At 54.0% G+C, this 14891-nt stretch overlaps 5 non-coding genes across 5 annotated transcripts; all 5 read left to right on the top strand.

Moving 5' to 3' along the window:
- Nucleotides 1–1326: 1326 nt before the first annotated feature.
- Nucleotides 1327–1419, top strand: LOC128067063 (small nucleolar RNA SNORD116). Its single transcript, XR_008201279.1, has one exon. It is a non-coding gene; the product is annotated as a small nucleolar RNA SNORD116 (small nucleolar RNA).
- A 2651-nt stretch (nt 1420–4070) lies between these two features.
- On the top strand, nt 4071–4163 carry LOC128067064 (small nucleolar RNA SNORD116). Its single transcript, XR_008201280.1, has one exon. It is a non-coding gene; the product is annotated as a small nucleolar RNA SNORD116 (small nucleolar RNA).
- A 2651-nt stretch (nt 4164–6814) lies between these two features.
- On the top strand, nt 6815–6907 carry LOC128067065 (small nucleolar RNA SNORD116). The gene has a single exon (XR_008201281.1). It is a non-coding gene; the product is annotated as a small nucleolar RNA SNORD116 (small nucleolar RNA).
- Nucleotides 6908–9559: 2652 nt separating this feature from the next.
- On the top strand, nt 9560–9652 carry LOC128067066 (small nucleolar RNA SNORD116). Its single transcript, XR_008201282.1, has one exon. It is a non-coding gene; the product is annotated as a small nucleolar RNA SNORD116 (small nucleolar RNA).
- A 2652-nt stretch (nt 9653–12304) lies between these two features.
- On the top strand, nt 12305–12397 carry LOC128067067 (small nucleolar RNA SNORD116). The gene has a single exon (XR_008201283.1). It is a non-coding gene; the product is annotated as a small nucleolar RNA SNORD116 (small nucleolar RNA).
- The last annotated feature ends 2494 nt before the right edge of the window (nt 12398–14891 follow it).

Raw genomic sequence — 14891 nt, forward strand, 5'->3', positions numbered from 1 at the left:
CTTGGAGGCTTCTGATGTGGGTGAGTCACCCTTGGGGGCAGAAGGAGTTCAATTTAGACCAAGTCTTGCTTTAAGGGAGCTTTCTCTAGGGTGTGGTTGGTACCCAGGGCCCTGCAGGCTGTGGATCTGAGCATAATCTGGCCAGGAAATGGGCCCCGTTTCTGTGGGAGTGACCCCTGGATCCTGGTACCTGAGGATGACTGCCTCTTGTCTTGCGCTTTCCGGCGGAGCCCCGGAGACCGACTGGACTAATTGCACAGGAAGAGGCGCATGCCCTGTATTCTTCTGCTCTGCGAGCGTATGGTGGGCTGCATCTGGCCCAAGGCCAAGTTAACCACACTGTAGGCCTTCTCCAGAAAGTATCTCTGTTCGGGGAGGAGGTGGGACTCGTGGCAAGGACGGACACCTGAGCTGTAGTAGTAGCTGGGGTAGTATCACGGTAAGGGACATTCACACAGATGCTCCGCAAGGGGCCTTAGGTGGTCCGGTTCCTGTACTTTGGTCAGACCCCATGGATCATGTAGATCGGGAGCCCAGAGCCTATGTCAACCCCTCAGTGTAATTTTGCATGGTGTTTTGTGGGAGCGTGGGAGTTCAGGTCTCCATGGAGAAGATGTGTGTGTTCAGACACCAGGGCCTTTGCTCAGGGGCTCTGAGACACGGAAATATACGGAAAGAGTTCCAAAGGCACCCAGAATCCTGAGAGCACATCATTCTTGGTACGCTAGAACACGAGTACTCAGACCCACATCAAGTCTCCCGCCACGCTTGCACACTCAGTCAGACAGACATCCACAGTCACGTGAACCTAACTTTCTTCACTTGTGCCAACACATAGGTATCCAGTCGTACATAAGGGATACTACAGTTGGGAAGCAAAAAAGGCCTTCCCTCAGGGAACTGTGGGCATCAATATTGCTTAGCGAGAAGCTGGGTACACATCTGAAGCTTGCCTGTGCTTTCTGTCCCCTTGTCAGGTGAAGTTCCCAAGTGTGAGAGTCCGTCACTCAGAAAATGGAGCCCCGCTCGTGAGATGGTGACTCGAGGTGCTAGGGAGTCCGGCGAGAAGTGTGGCGGGCCCAGGTTGCTGCCACTGCTTTCGGATCACCGAGCTCGGTACGCCTTCCCCTGCCCCAAGACGTGTCATGGATTTCAGGTTTCCTGAGACTGCCTGAGTGGCTGTATGTATGGAGGGACCATTCCTTTTGCTGAGAAGCCTGGGGGCTCTGAGTTCTCCTGGGTGTTGGGGGACTCCAAAGTCACTGGCTCCTCCTGGGAGTGGCCCTGCCTGCCCCGTGGAGGTGGGCAGTGAGCCAGCACGTGCTCGGATCGATGATGACACCCTCACATGCATTCCTTGGAAAATCTGAACAAAATGAGTGAGAACTCACTACCGTCTCCTCACCGAAACTGAGGTCCAGCACGTTGCTTCCCTTGGAGTTAAGGGCGGGACTGGTTAGCAGTGAGTGCATCTCCCACTGTGTCACACACACACATGGAGGAGCTAGGTCACCACCATTTGCGAGGCTCCCGTCTGAGGGTGGGCCGTGTACAGACATTGGAGTGGCTCTTGGAATGCGAGGTCCGTGTAAAGGCACTGCGGAGCATAGAGGCATTCGGCTTGTCCAGTGGTGGCAGGAGTCACATTAGATCCTGGCTGAGCTCTTGAGCTCTTCACTCGAAAAGGTGTGTTTCCTCCCCGTTAATGCTGCTAGTTGCGCTCGTTGGGGTAATGGTGATATGAAACCCGAAGCACAAAAGTTTCTGTGGTTTCTGATCAGAGCCCCAGGTCAGCCTCTGAGGCCCTCGCCATTGCAGCCCTTTGGGTTGGTGAGATTCCCGAGTGGCCTGTGTACTGTAGCAGTTGCAGGGACCTAGTGGAACGTTGGCAGGGGCAAAAGGAAATAGGTCTAGTTTCTGTTCTTGGCAGTTCCTTCCTGTATTGCAACTCCTGTCACAGTGTTGAGCCTGCAGGACACTGTGGACTGTGAGGTGATCGTAGCCATACATTCCTCCCGTGGGTTGGCCAGAGGCCTAGAGCAGAATGGTTGTGCAGGTGAAGATAGGTGTAGTATGATTTCCTGGGACAATCTGTCCCCTGATATTCAGGCACTGTTGTTCTGTCTTCAGTGATACATACTGTGGTCCTTTTGGAGCTGCTGGTTGCTGGGTGCAGAGGACAGGGCATTGCTGGTGGTTGGGAGACTCGGTGATAGTGACCTTTGTGGCCTGATGCCAGTAAAAGGTCTTTCAAACTGTATCTTTGGTGCCTCGAAGAGTTACAATAACTAGGCCTAGGAGCCAGCCTCTGGGTGGTAATAAGGTATGTGCCCCCATTTAGCCCTTGGGACTGGAATTTACAAAGTGTATGAGTTCCCGAAGAATGGGGCCAGCAAGACAGCCCGGATCCCACCCAGGTGTTCACCACCCTGGCAGTGACATAGCAACCTTGGAAGACCATGGTTGTGGTAGAGATCCGGCATTGGTTGGCATACCACGCTGCTTCAATGTAGTAGCCATTGGCTCCCCTGACATGATGGTGGGAAACCTGGCAAATCCAAGGTCTTCCCCTGCCTGTTTATTTGGAGTCTTCCTGGAAGCAGCCTTAGTGATCTGTGAGCGCTTGGTGGTCTTGCGTGGTGGGGACAAGCTGCCAGGCAGGATGGCACGGTGTTGCCGTAATCAAAGCCACCTTCTTCCTGTGGGTCTTGCTGAGTGCTGATTGCCCTGTGTGAGTAGAGCCCTTGGAGGCTTCTGATGTGGGTGAGTCACCCTTGGGGGCAGAAGGAGTTCAATTTAGACCAAGTCTTGCTTTAAGGGAGCTTTCTCTAGGGTGTGGTTGGTACCCAGGGCCCTGCAGGCTGTGGATCTGAGCATAATCTGGCCAGGAAATGGGCCCCGTTTCTGTGGGAGTGACCCCTGGATCCTGGTACCTGAGGATGACTGCCTCTTGTCTTGCGCTTTCCGGCGGAGCCCCGGAGACCGACTGGACTAATTGCACAGGAAGAGGCGCATGCCCTGTATTCTTCTGCTCTGCGAGCGTATGGTGGGCTGCATCTGGCCCAAGGCCAAGTTAACCACACTGTAGGCCTTCTCCAGAAAGTATCTCTGTCGGGGAGGAGGTGGGACTCGTGGCAAGGACGGACACCTGAGCTGTAGTAGTAGCTGGGGTAGTATCACGGTAAGGGACATTCACACAGATGCTCCGCAAGGGGGCCTTAGGTGGTCCGGTTCCTGTACTTTGGTCAGACCCCATGGATCATGTAGATCGGGAGCCCAGAGCCTATGTCAACCCCTCAGTGTAATTTTGCATGGTGTTTTGTGGGAGCGTGGGAGTTCAGGTCTCCATGGAGAAGATGTGTGTGTTCAGACACCAGGGCCTTTGCTCAGGGGCTCTGAGACACGGAAATATACGGAAAGAGTTCCAAAGGCACCCAGAATCCTGAGAGCACATCATTCTTGGTACGCTAGAACACGAGTACTCAGACCCCACATCAAGTCTCCCGCCACGCTTGCACACTCAGTCAGACAGACATCCACAGTCACGTGAACCTAACTTTCTTCACTTGTGCCAACACATAGGTATCCAGTCGTACATAAGGGATACTACAGTTGGGAAGCAAAAAAGGCCTTCCCTCAGGGAACTGTGGGCATCAATATTGCTTAGCGAGAAGCTGGGTACACATCTGAAGCTTGCCTGTGCTTTCTGTCCCCTTGTCAGGTGAAGTTCCCAAGTGTGAGAGTCCGTCACTCAGAAAATGGAGCCCCGCTCGTGAGATGGTGACTCGAGGTGCTAGGGAGTCCGGCGAGAAGTGTGGCGGGCCCAGGTTGCTGCCACTGCTTTCGGATCACCGAGCTCGGTACGCCTTCCCCTGCCCCAAGACGTGTCATGGATTTCAGGTTTCCTGAGACTGCCTGAGTGGCTGTATGTATGGAGGGACCATTCCTTTTGCTGAGAAGCCTGGGGGCTCTGAGTTCTCCTGGGTGTTGGGGGACTCCAAAGTCACTGGCTCCTCCTGGGAGTGGCCCTGCCTGCCCCGTGGAGGTGGGCAGTGAGCCAGCACGTGCTCGGATCGATGATGACACCCTCACATGCATTCCTTGGAAAATCTGAACAAAATGAGTGAGAACTCACTACCGTCTCCTCACCGAAACTGAGGTCCAGCACGTTGCTTCCCTTGGAGTTAAGGGCGGGACTGGTTAGCAGTGAGTGCATCTCCCACTGTGTCACACACACACATGGAGGAGCTAGGTCACCACCATTTGCGAGGCTCCCGTCTGAGGGGTGGGCCGTGTACAGACATTGGAGTGGCTCTTGGAATGCGAGGTCCGTGTAAAGGCACTGCGGAGCATAGAGGCATTCGGCTTGTCCAGTGGTGGCAGGAGTCACATTAGATCCTGGCTGAGCTCTTGAGCTCTTCACTCGAAAAGGTGTGTTTCCTCCCGTTAATGCTGCTAGTTGCGCTCGTTGGGGTAATGGTGATATGAAACCCGAAGCACAAAAGTTTCTGTGGTTTCTGATCAGAGCCCCAGGTCAGCTCTGAGGCCCTCGCCATTGCAGCCCTTTGGGTTGGTGAGATTCCCGAGTGGCCTGTGTACTGTAGCAGTTGCAGGGACCTAGTGGAACGTTGGCAGGGGCAAAAGGAAATAGGTCTAGTTTCTGTTCTTGGCAGTTCCTTCCTGTATTGCAACTCCTGTCACAGTGTTGAGCCTTGCAGGACACTGTGGACTGTGAGGTGATCGTAGCCATACATTCCTCCCGTGGGTTGGCCAGAGGCCTAGAGCAGAATGGTTGTGCAGGTGAAGATAGGTGTAGTATGATTTCCTGGGACAATCTGTCCCCTGATATTCAGGCACTGTTGTTCTGTCTTCAGTGATACATACTGTGGTCCTTTTGGAGCTGCTGGTTGCTGGTGCAGAGGACAGGGCATTGCTGGTGGTTGGGAGACTCGGTGATAGTGACCTTTGTGGCCTGATGCCAGTAAAAGGTCTTTCAAACTGTATCTTTGGTGCCTCGAAGAGTTACAATAACTAGGCCTAGGAGCCAGCCCTCTGGGTGGTAATAAGGTATGTGCCCCCATTTAGCCCTTGGGACTGGAATTTACAAAGTGTATGAGTTCCCGAAGAATGGGGCCAGCAAGACAGCCCGGATCCCACCCAGGTGTTCACCACCCTGGCAGTGACATAGCAACCTTGGAAGACCATGGTTGTGGTAGAGATCCGGCATTGGTTGGCATACCACGCTGCTTCAATGTAGTAGCCATTGGCTCCCCTGACATGATGGTGGGAAACCTGGCAAATCCAAGGTCTTCCCCTGCCTGTTTATTTGGAGTCTTCCTGGAAGCAGCCTTAGTGATCTGTGAGCGCTTGGTGGTCTTGCGTGGTGGGGACAAGCTGCCAGGCAGGATGGCACGGTGTTGCCGTAATCAAAGCCACCTTCTTCCTGTGGGTCTTGCTGAGTGCTGATTGCCCTGTGTGAGTAGAGCCCTTGGAGGCTTCTGATGTGGGTGAGTCACCCTTGGGGGCAGAAGGAGTTCAATTTAGACCAAGTCTTGCTTTAAGGGAGCTTTCTCTAGGGTGTGGTTGGTACCCAGGGCCCTGCAGGCTGTGGATCTGAGCATAATCTGGCCAGGAAATGGGCCCCGTTTCTGTGGGAGTGACCCCTGGATCCTGGTACCTGAGGATGACTGCCTCTTGTCTTGCGCTTTCCGGCGGAGCCCCGGAGACCGACTGGACTAATTGCACAGGAAGAGGCGCATGCCCTGTATTCTTCTGCTCTGCGAGCGTATGGTGGGCTGCATCTGGCCCAAGGCCAAGTTAACCACACTGTAGGCCTTCTCCAGAAAGTATCTCTGTTCGGGGAGGAGGTGGGACTCGTGGCAAGGACGGACACCTGAGCTGTAGTAGTAGCTGGGGTAGTATCACGGTAAGGGACATTCACACAGATGCTCCGCAAGGGGGCCTTAGGTGGTCCGGTTCCTGTACTTTGGTCAGACCCCATGGATCATGTAGATCGGGAGCCCAGAGCCTATGTCAACCCCTCAGTGTAATTTTGCATGGTGTTTTGTGGGAGCGTGGGAGTTCAGGTCTCCATGGAGAAGATGTGTGTGTTCAGACACCAGGGCCTTTGCTCAGGGGCTCTGAGACACGGAAATATACGGAAAGAGTTCCAAAGGCACCCAGAATCCTGAGAGCACATCATTCTTGGTACGCTAGAACACGAGTACTCAGACCCACATCAAGTCTCCCGCCACGCTTGCACACTCAGTCAGACAGACATCCACAGTCACGTGAACCTAACTTTCTTCACTTGTGCCAACACATAGGTATCCAGTCGTACATAAGGGATACTACAGTTGGGAAGCAAAAAAGGCCTTCCCTCAGGGAACTGTGGGCATCAATATTGCTTAGCGAGAAGCTGGGTACACATCTGAAGCTTGCCTGTGCTTTCTGTCCCCTTGTCAGGTGAAGTTCCCAAGTGTGAGAGTCCGTCACTCAGAAAATGGAGCCCCGCTCGTGAGATGGTGACTCGAGGTGCTAGGGAGTCCGGCGAGAAGTGTGGCGGGCCCAGGTTGCTGCCACTGCTTTCGGATCACCGAGCTCGGTACGCCTTCCCCTGCCCCAAGACGTGTCATGGATTTCAGGTTTCCTGAGACTGCCTGAGTGGCTGTATGTATGGAGGGACCATTCCTTTTGCTGAGAAGCCTGGGGGCTCTGAGTTCTCCTGGGTGTTGGGGGACTCCAAAGTCACTGGCTCCTCCTGGGAGTGGCCCTGCCTGCCCCGTGGAGGTGGGCAGTGAGCCAGCACGTGCTCGGATCGATGATGACACCCTCACATGCATTCCTTGGAAAATCTGAACAAAATGAGTGAGAACTCACTACCGTCTCCTCACCGAAACTGAGGTCCAGCACGTTGCTTCCCTTGGAGTTAAGGGCGGGACTGGTTAGCAGTGAGTGCATCTCCCACTGTGTCACACACACACATGGAGGAGCTAGGTCACCACCATTTGCGAGGCTCCCGTCTGAGGGTGGGCCGTGTACAGACATTGGAGTGGCTCTTGGAATGCGAGGTCCGTGTAAAGGCACTGCGGAGCATAGAGGCATTCGGCTTGTCCAGTGGTGGCAGGAGTCACATTAGATCCTGGCTGAGCTCTTGAGCTCTTCACTCGAAAAGGTGTGTTTCCTCCCCGTTAATGCTGCTAGTTGCGCTCGTTGGGGTAATGGTGATATGAAACCCGAAGCACAAAAGTTTCTGTGGTTTCTGATCAGAGCCCCAGGTCAGCTCTGAGGCCCTCGCCATTGCAGCCCTTTGGGTTGGTGAGATTCCCGAGTGGCCTGTGTACTGTAGCAGTTGCAGGGACCTAGTGGAACGTTGGCAGGGGCAAAAGGAAATAGGTCTAGTTTCTGTTCTTGGCAGTTCCTTCCTGTATTGCAACTCCTGTCACAGTGTTGAGCCTTGCAGGACACTGTGGACTGTGAGGTGATCGTAGCCATACATTCCTCCCGTGGGTTGGCCAGAGGCCTAGAGCAGAATGGTTGTGCAGGTGAAGATAGGTGTAGTATGATTTCCTGGGACAATCTGTCCCCTGATATTCAGGCACTGTTGTTCTGTCTTCAGTGATACATACTGTGGTCCTTTTGGAGCTGCTGGTTGCTGGGTGCAGAGGACAGGGCATTGCTGGTGGTTGGGAGACTCGGTGATAGTGACCTTTGTGGCCTGATGCCAGTAAAAGGTCTTTCAAACTGTATCTTTGGTGCCTCGAAGAGTTACAATAACTAGGCCTAGGAGCCAGCCCTCTGGGTGGTAATAAGGTATGTGCCCCCATTTAGCCCTTGGGACTGGAATTTACAAAGTGTATGAGTTCCCGAAGAATGGGGCCAGCAAGACAGCCCGGATCCCACCCAGGTGTTCACCACCCTGGCAGTGACATAGCAACCTTGGAAGACCATGGTTGTGGTAGAGATCCGGCATTGGTTGGCATACCACGCTGCTTCAATGTAGTAGCCATTGGCTCCCCTGACATGATGGTGGGAAACCTGGCAAATCCAAGGTCTTCCCCTGCCTGTTTATTTGGAGTCTTCCTGGAAGCAGCCTTAGTGATCTGTGAGCGCTTGGTGGTCTTGCGTGGTGGGGACAAGCTGCCAGGCAGGATGGCACGGTGTTGCCGTAATCAAAGCCACCTTCTTCCTGTGGGTCTTGCTGAGTGCTGATTGCCCTGTGTGAGTAGAGCCCTTGGAGGCTTCTGATGTGGGTGAGTCACCCTTGGGGGCAGAAGGAGTTCAATTTAGACCAAGTCTTGCTTTAAGGGAGCTTTCTCTAGGGTGTGGTTGGTACCCAGGGCCCTGCAGGCTGTGGATCTGAGCATAATCTGGCCAGGAAATGGGCCCCGTTTCTGTGGGAGTGACCCCTGGATCCTGGTACCTGAGGATGACTGCCTCTTGTCTTGCGCTTTCCGGCGGAGCCCCGGAGACCGACTGGACTAATTGCACAGGAAGAGGCGCATGCCCTGTATTCTTCTGCTCTGCGAGCGTATGGTGGGCTGCATCTGGCCCAAGGCCAAGTTAACCACACTGTAGGCCTTCTCCAGAAAGTATCTCTGTTCGGGGAGGAGGTGGGACTCGTGGCAAGGACGGACACCTGAGCTGTAGTAGTAGCTGGGGTAGTATCACGGTAAGGGACATTCACACAGATGCTCCGCAAGGGGGCCTTAGGTGGTCCGGTTCCTGTACTTTGGTCAGACCCCATGGATCATGTAGATCGGGAGCCCAGAGCCTATGTCAACCCCTCAGTGTAATTTTGCATGGTGTTTTGTGGGAGCGTGGGAGTTCAGGTCTCCATGGAGAAGATGTGTGTGTTCAGACACCAGGGCCTTTGCTCAGGGGCTCTGAGACACGGAAATATACGGAAAGAGTTCCAAAGGCACCCAGAATCCTGAGAGCACATCATTCTTGGTACGCTAGAACACGAGTACTCAGACCCACATCAAGTCTCCCGCCACGCTTGCACACTCAGTCAGACAGACATCCACAGTCACGTGAACCTAACTTTCTTCACTTGTGCCAACACATAGGTATCCAGTCGTACATAAGGGATACTACAGTTGGGAAGCAAAAAAGGCCTTCCCTCAGGGAACTGTGGGCATCAATATTGCTTAGCGAGAAGCTGGGTACACATCTGAAGCTTGCCTGTGCTTTCTGTCCCCTTGTCAGGTGAAGTTCCCAAGTGTGAGAGTCCGTCACTCAGAAAATGGAGCCCCGCTCGTGAGATGGTGACTCGAGGTGCTAGGGAGTCCGGCGAGAAGTGTGGCGGGCCCAGGTTGCTGCCACTGCTTTCGGATCACCGAGCTCGGTACGCCTTCCCCTGCCCCAAGACGTGTCATGGATTTCAGGTTTCCTGAGACTGCCTGAGTGGCTGTATGTATGGAGGGACCATTCCTTTTGCTGAGAAGCCTGGGGGCTCTGAGTTCTCCTGGGTGTTGGGGGACTCCAAAGTCACTGGCTCCTCCTGGGAGTGGCCCTGCCTGCCCCGTGGAGGTGGGCAGTGAGCCAGCACGTGCTCGGATCGATGATGACACCCTCACATGCATTCCTTGGAAAATCTGAACAAAATGAGTGAGAACTCACTACCGTCTCCTCACCGAAACTGAGGTCCAGCACGTTGCTTCCCTTGGAGTTAAGGGCGGGACTGGTTAGCAGTGAGTGCATCTCCCACTGTGTCACACACACACATGGAGGAGCTAGGTCACCACCATTTGCGAGGCTCCCGTCTGAGGGTGGGCCGTGTACAGACATTGGAGTGGCTCTTGGAATGCGAGGTCCGTGTAAAGGCACTGCGGAGCATAGAGGCATTCGGCTTGTCCAGTGGTGGCAGGAGTCACATTAGATCCTGGCTGAGCTCTTGAGCTCTTCACTCGAAAAGGTGTGTTTCCTCCCCGTTAATGCTGCTAGTTGCGCTCGTTGGGGTAATGGTGATATGAAACCCGAAGCACAAAAGTTTCTGTGGTTTCTGATCAGAGCCCCAGGTCAGCTCTGAGGCCCTCGCCATTGCAGCCCTTTGGGTTGGTGAGATTCCCGAGTGGCCTGTGTACTGTAGCAGTTGCAGGGACCTAGTGGAACGTTGGCAGGGGCAAAAGGAAATAGGTCTAGTTTCTGTTCTTGGCAGTTCCTTCCTGTATTGCAACTCCTGTCACAGTGTTGAGCCTTGCAGGACACTGTGGACTGTGAGGTGATCGTAGCCATACATTCCTCCCGTGGGTTGGCCAGAGGCCTAGAGCAGAATGGTTGTGCAGGTGAAGATAGGTGTAGTATGATTTCCTGGGACAATCTGTCCCCTGATATTCAGGCACTGTTGTTCTGTCTTCAGTGATACATACTGTGGTCCTTTTGGAGCTGCTGGTTGCTGGGTGCAGAGGACAGGGCATTGCTGGTGGTTGGGAGACTCGGTGATAGTGACCTTTGTGGCCTGATGCCAGTAAAAGGTCTTTCAAACTGTATCTTTGGTGCCTCGAAGAGTTACAATAACTAGGCCTAGGAGCCAGCCCTCTGGGTGGTAATAAGGTATGTGCCCCCATTTAGCCCTTGGGACTGGAATTTACAAAGTGTATGAGTTCCCGAAGAATGGGGCCAGCAAGACAGCCCGGATCCCACCCAGGTGTTCACCACCCTGGCAGTGACATAGCAACCTTGGAAGACCATGGTTGTGGTAGAGATCCGGCATTGGTTGGCATACCACGCTGCTTCAATGTAGTAGCCATTGGCTCCCCTGACATGATGGTGGGAAACCTGGCAAATCCAAGGTCTTCCCCTGCCTGTTTATTTGGAGTCTTCCTGGAAGCAGCCTTAGTGATCTGTGAGCGCTTGGTGGTCTTGCGTGGTGGGGACAAGCTGCCAGGCAGGATGGCACGGTGTTGCCGTAATCAAAGCCACCTTCTTCCTGTGGGTCTTGCTGAGTGCTGATTGCCCTGTGTGAGTAGAGCCCTTGGAGGCTTCTGATGTGGGTGAGTCACCCTTGGGGGCAGAAGGAGTTCAATTTAGACCAAGTCTTGCTTTAAGGGAGCTTTCTCTAGGGTGTGGTTGGTACCCAGGGCCCTGCAGGCTGTGGATCTGAGCATAATCTGGCCAGGAAATGGGCCCCGTTTCTGTGGGAGTGACCCCTGGATCCTGGTACCTGAGGATGACTGCCTCTTGTCTTGCGCTTTCCGGCGGAGCCCCGGAGACCGACTGGACTAATTGCACAGGAAGAGGCGCATGCCCTGTATTCTTCTGCTCTGCGAGCGTATGGTGGGCTGCATCTGGCCCAAGGCCAAGTTAACCACACTGTAGGCCTTCTCCAGAAAGTATCTCTGTTCGGGGAGGAGGTGGGACTCGTGGCAAGGACGGACACCTGAGCTGTAGTAGTAGCTGGGGTAGTATCACGGTAAGGGACATTCACACAGATGCTCCGCAAGGGGGCCTTAGGTGGTCCGGTTCCTGTACTTTGGTCAGACCCCATGGATCATGTAGATCGGGAGCCCAGAGCCTATGTCAACCCCTCAGTGTAATTTTGCATGGTGTTTTGTGGGAGCGTGGGAGTTCAGGTCTCCATGGAGAAGATGTGTGTGTTCAGACACCAGGGCCTTTGCTCAGGGGCTCTGAGACACGGAAATATACGGAAAGAGTTCCAAAGGCACCCAGAATCCTGAGAGCACATCATTCTTGGTACGCTAGAACACGAGTACTCAGACCCACATCAAGTCTCCCGCCACGCTTGCACACTCAGTCAGACAGACATCCACAGTCACGTGAACCTAACTTTCTTCACTTGTGCCAACACATAGGTATCCAGTCGTACATAAGGGATACTACAGTTGGGAAGCAAAAAAGGCCTTCCCTCAGGGAACTGTGGGCATCAATATTGCTTAGCGAGAAGCTGGGTACACATCTGAAGCTTGCCTGTGCTTTCTGTCCCCTTGTCAGGTGAAGTTCCCAAGTGTGAGAGTCCGTCACTCAGAAAATGGAGCCCCGCTCGTGAGATGGTGACTCGAGGTGCTAGGGAGTCCGGCGAGAAGTGTGGCGGGCCCAGGTTGCTGCCACTGCTTTCGGATCACCGAGCTCGGTACGCCTTCCCCTGCCCCAAGACGTGTCATGGATTTCAGGTTTCCTGAGACTGCCTGAGTGGCTGTATGTATGGAGGGACCATTCCTTTTGCTGAGAAGCCTGGGGGCTCTGAGTTCTCCTGGGTGTTGGGGGACTCCAAAGTCACTGGCTCCTCCTGGGAGTGGCCCTGCCTGCCCCGTGGAGGTGGGCAGTGAGCCAGCACGTGCTCGGATCGATGATGACACCCTCACATGCATTCCTTGGAAAATCTGAACAAAATGAGTGAGAACTCACTACCGTCTCCTCACCGAAACTGAGGTCCAGCACGTTGCTTCCCTTGGAGTTAAGGGCGGGACTGGTTAGCAGTGAGTGCATCTCCCACTGTGTCACACACACACATGGAGGAGCTAGGTCACCACCATTTGCGAGGCTCCCGTCTGAGGGTGGGCCGTGTACAGACATTGGAGTGGCTCTTGGAATGCGAGGTCCGTGTAAAGGCACTGCGGAGCATAGAGGCATTCGGCTTGTCCAGTGGTGGCAGGAGTCACATTAGATCCTGGCTGAGCTCTTGAGCTCTTCACTCGAAAAGGTGTGTTTCCTCCCCGTTAATGCTGCTAGTTGCGCTCGTTGGGGTAATGGTGATATGAAACCCGAAGCACAAAAGTTTCTGTGGTTTCTGATCAGAGCCCCAGGTCAGCTCTGAGGCCCTCGCCATTGCAGCCCTTTGGGTTGGTGAGATTCCCGAGTGGCCTGTGTACTGTAGCAGTTGCAGGGACCTAGTGGAACGTTGGCAGGGGCAAAAGGAAATAGGTCTAGTTTCTGTTCTTGGCAGTTCCTTCCTGTATTGCAACTCCTGTCACAGTGTTGAGCCTTGCAGGACACTGTGGACTGTGAGGTGATCGTAGCCATACATTCCTCCCGTGGGTTGGCCAGAGGCCTAGAGCAGAATGGTTGTGCAGGTGAAGATAGGTGTAGTATGATTTCCTGGGACAATCTGTCCCCTGATATTCAGGCACTGTTGTTCTGTCTTCAGTGATACATACTGTGGTCCTTTTGGAGCTGCTGGTTGCTGGGTGCAGAGGACAGGGCATTGCTGGTGGTTGGGAGACTCGGTGATAGTGACCTTTGTGGCCTGATGCCAGTAAAAGGTCTTTCAAACTGTATCTTTGGTGCCTCGAAGAGTTACAATAACTAGGCCTAGGAGCCAGCCCTCTGGGTGGTAATAAGGTATGTGCCCCCATTTAGCCCTTGGGACTGGAATTTACAAAGTGTATGAGTTCCCGAAGAATGGGGCCAGCAAGACAGCCCGGATCCCACCCAGGTGTTCACCACCCTGGCAGTGACATAGCAACCTTGGAAGACCATGGTTGTGGTAGAGATCCGGCATTGGTTGGCATACCACGCTGCTTCAATGTAGTAGCCATTGGCTCCCCTGACATGATGGTGGGAAACCTGGCAAATCCAAGGTCTTCCCCTGCCTGTTTATTTGGAGTCTTCCTGGAAGCAGCCTTAGTGATCTGTGAGCGCTTGGTGGTCTTGCGTGGTGGGGACAAGCTGCCAGGCAGGATGGCACGGTGTTGCCGTAATCAAAGCCACCTTCTTCCTGTGGGTCTTGCTGAGTGCTGATTGCCCTGTGTGAGTAGAGCCCTTGGAGGCTTCTGATGTGGGTGAGTCACCCTTGGGGGCAGAAGGAGTTCAATTTAGACCAAGTCTTGCTTTAAGGGAGCTTTCTCTAGGGTGTGGTTGGTACCCAGGGCCCTGCAGGCTGTGGATCTGAGCATAATCTGGCCAGGAAATGGGCCCCGTTTCTGTGGGAGTGACCCCTGGATCCTGGTACCTGAGGATGACTGCCTCTTGTCTTGCGCTTTCCGGCGGAGCCCCGGAGACCGACTGGACTAATTGCACAGGAAGAGGCGCATGCCCTGTATTCTTCTGCTCTGCGAGCGTATGGTGGGCTGCATCTGGCCCAAGGCCAAGTTAACCACACTGTAGGCCTTCTCCAGAAAGTATCTCTGTTCGGGGAGGAGGTGGGACTCGTGGCAAGGACGGACACCTGAGCTGTAGTAGTAGCTGGGGTAGTATCACGGTAAGGGACATTCACACAGATGCTCCGCAAGGGGGCCTTAGGTGGTCCGGTTCCTGTACTTTGGTCAGACCCCATGGATCATGTAGATCGGGAGCCCAGAGCCTATGTCAACCCCTCAGTGTAATTTTGCATGGTGTTTTGTGGGAGCGTGGGAGTTCAGGTCTCCATGGAGAAGATGTGTGTGTTCAGACACCAGGGCCTTTGCTCAGGGGCTCTGAGACACGGAAATATACGGAAAGAGTTCCAAAGGCACCCAGAATCCTGAGAGCACATCATTCTTGGTACGCTAGAACACGAGTACTCAGACCCACATCAAGTCTCCCGCCACGCTTGCACACTCAGTCAGACAGACATCCACAGTCACGTGAACCTAACTTTCTTCACTTGTGCCAACACATAGGTATCCAGTCGTACATAAGGGATACTACAGTTGGGAAGCAAAAAAGGCCTTCCCTCAGGGAACTGTGGGCATCAATATTGCTTAGCGAGAAGCTGGGTACACATCTGAAGCTTGCCTGTGCTTTCTGTCCCCTTGTCAGGTGAAGTTCCCAAGTGTGAGAGTCCGTCACTCAGAAAATGGAGCCCCGCTCGTGAGATGGTGACTCGAGGTGCTAGGGAGTCCGGCGAGAAGTGTGGCGGGCCCAGGTTGCTGCCACTGCTTTCGGATCACCGAGCTCGGTACGCCTTCCCCTGCCCCAAGACGTGTCATGGATTTCAGGTTTCCTGAGAC

The sequence above is a fragment of the Budorcas taxicolor genome, chromosome 21, assembly GCF_023091745.1.
Source record: "Budorcas taxicolor isolate Tak-1 chromosome 21, Takin1.1, whole genome shotgun sequence".
Classification (NCBI taxonomy): domain Eukaryota; kingdom Metazoa; phylum Chordata; class Mammalia; order Artiodactyla; family Bovidae; genus Budorcas; species Budorcas taxicolor.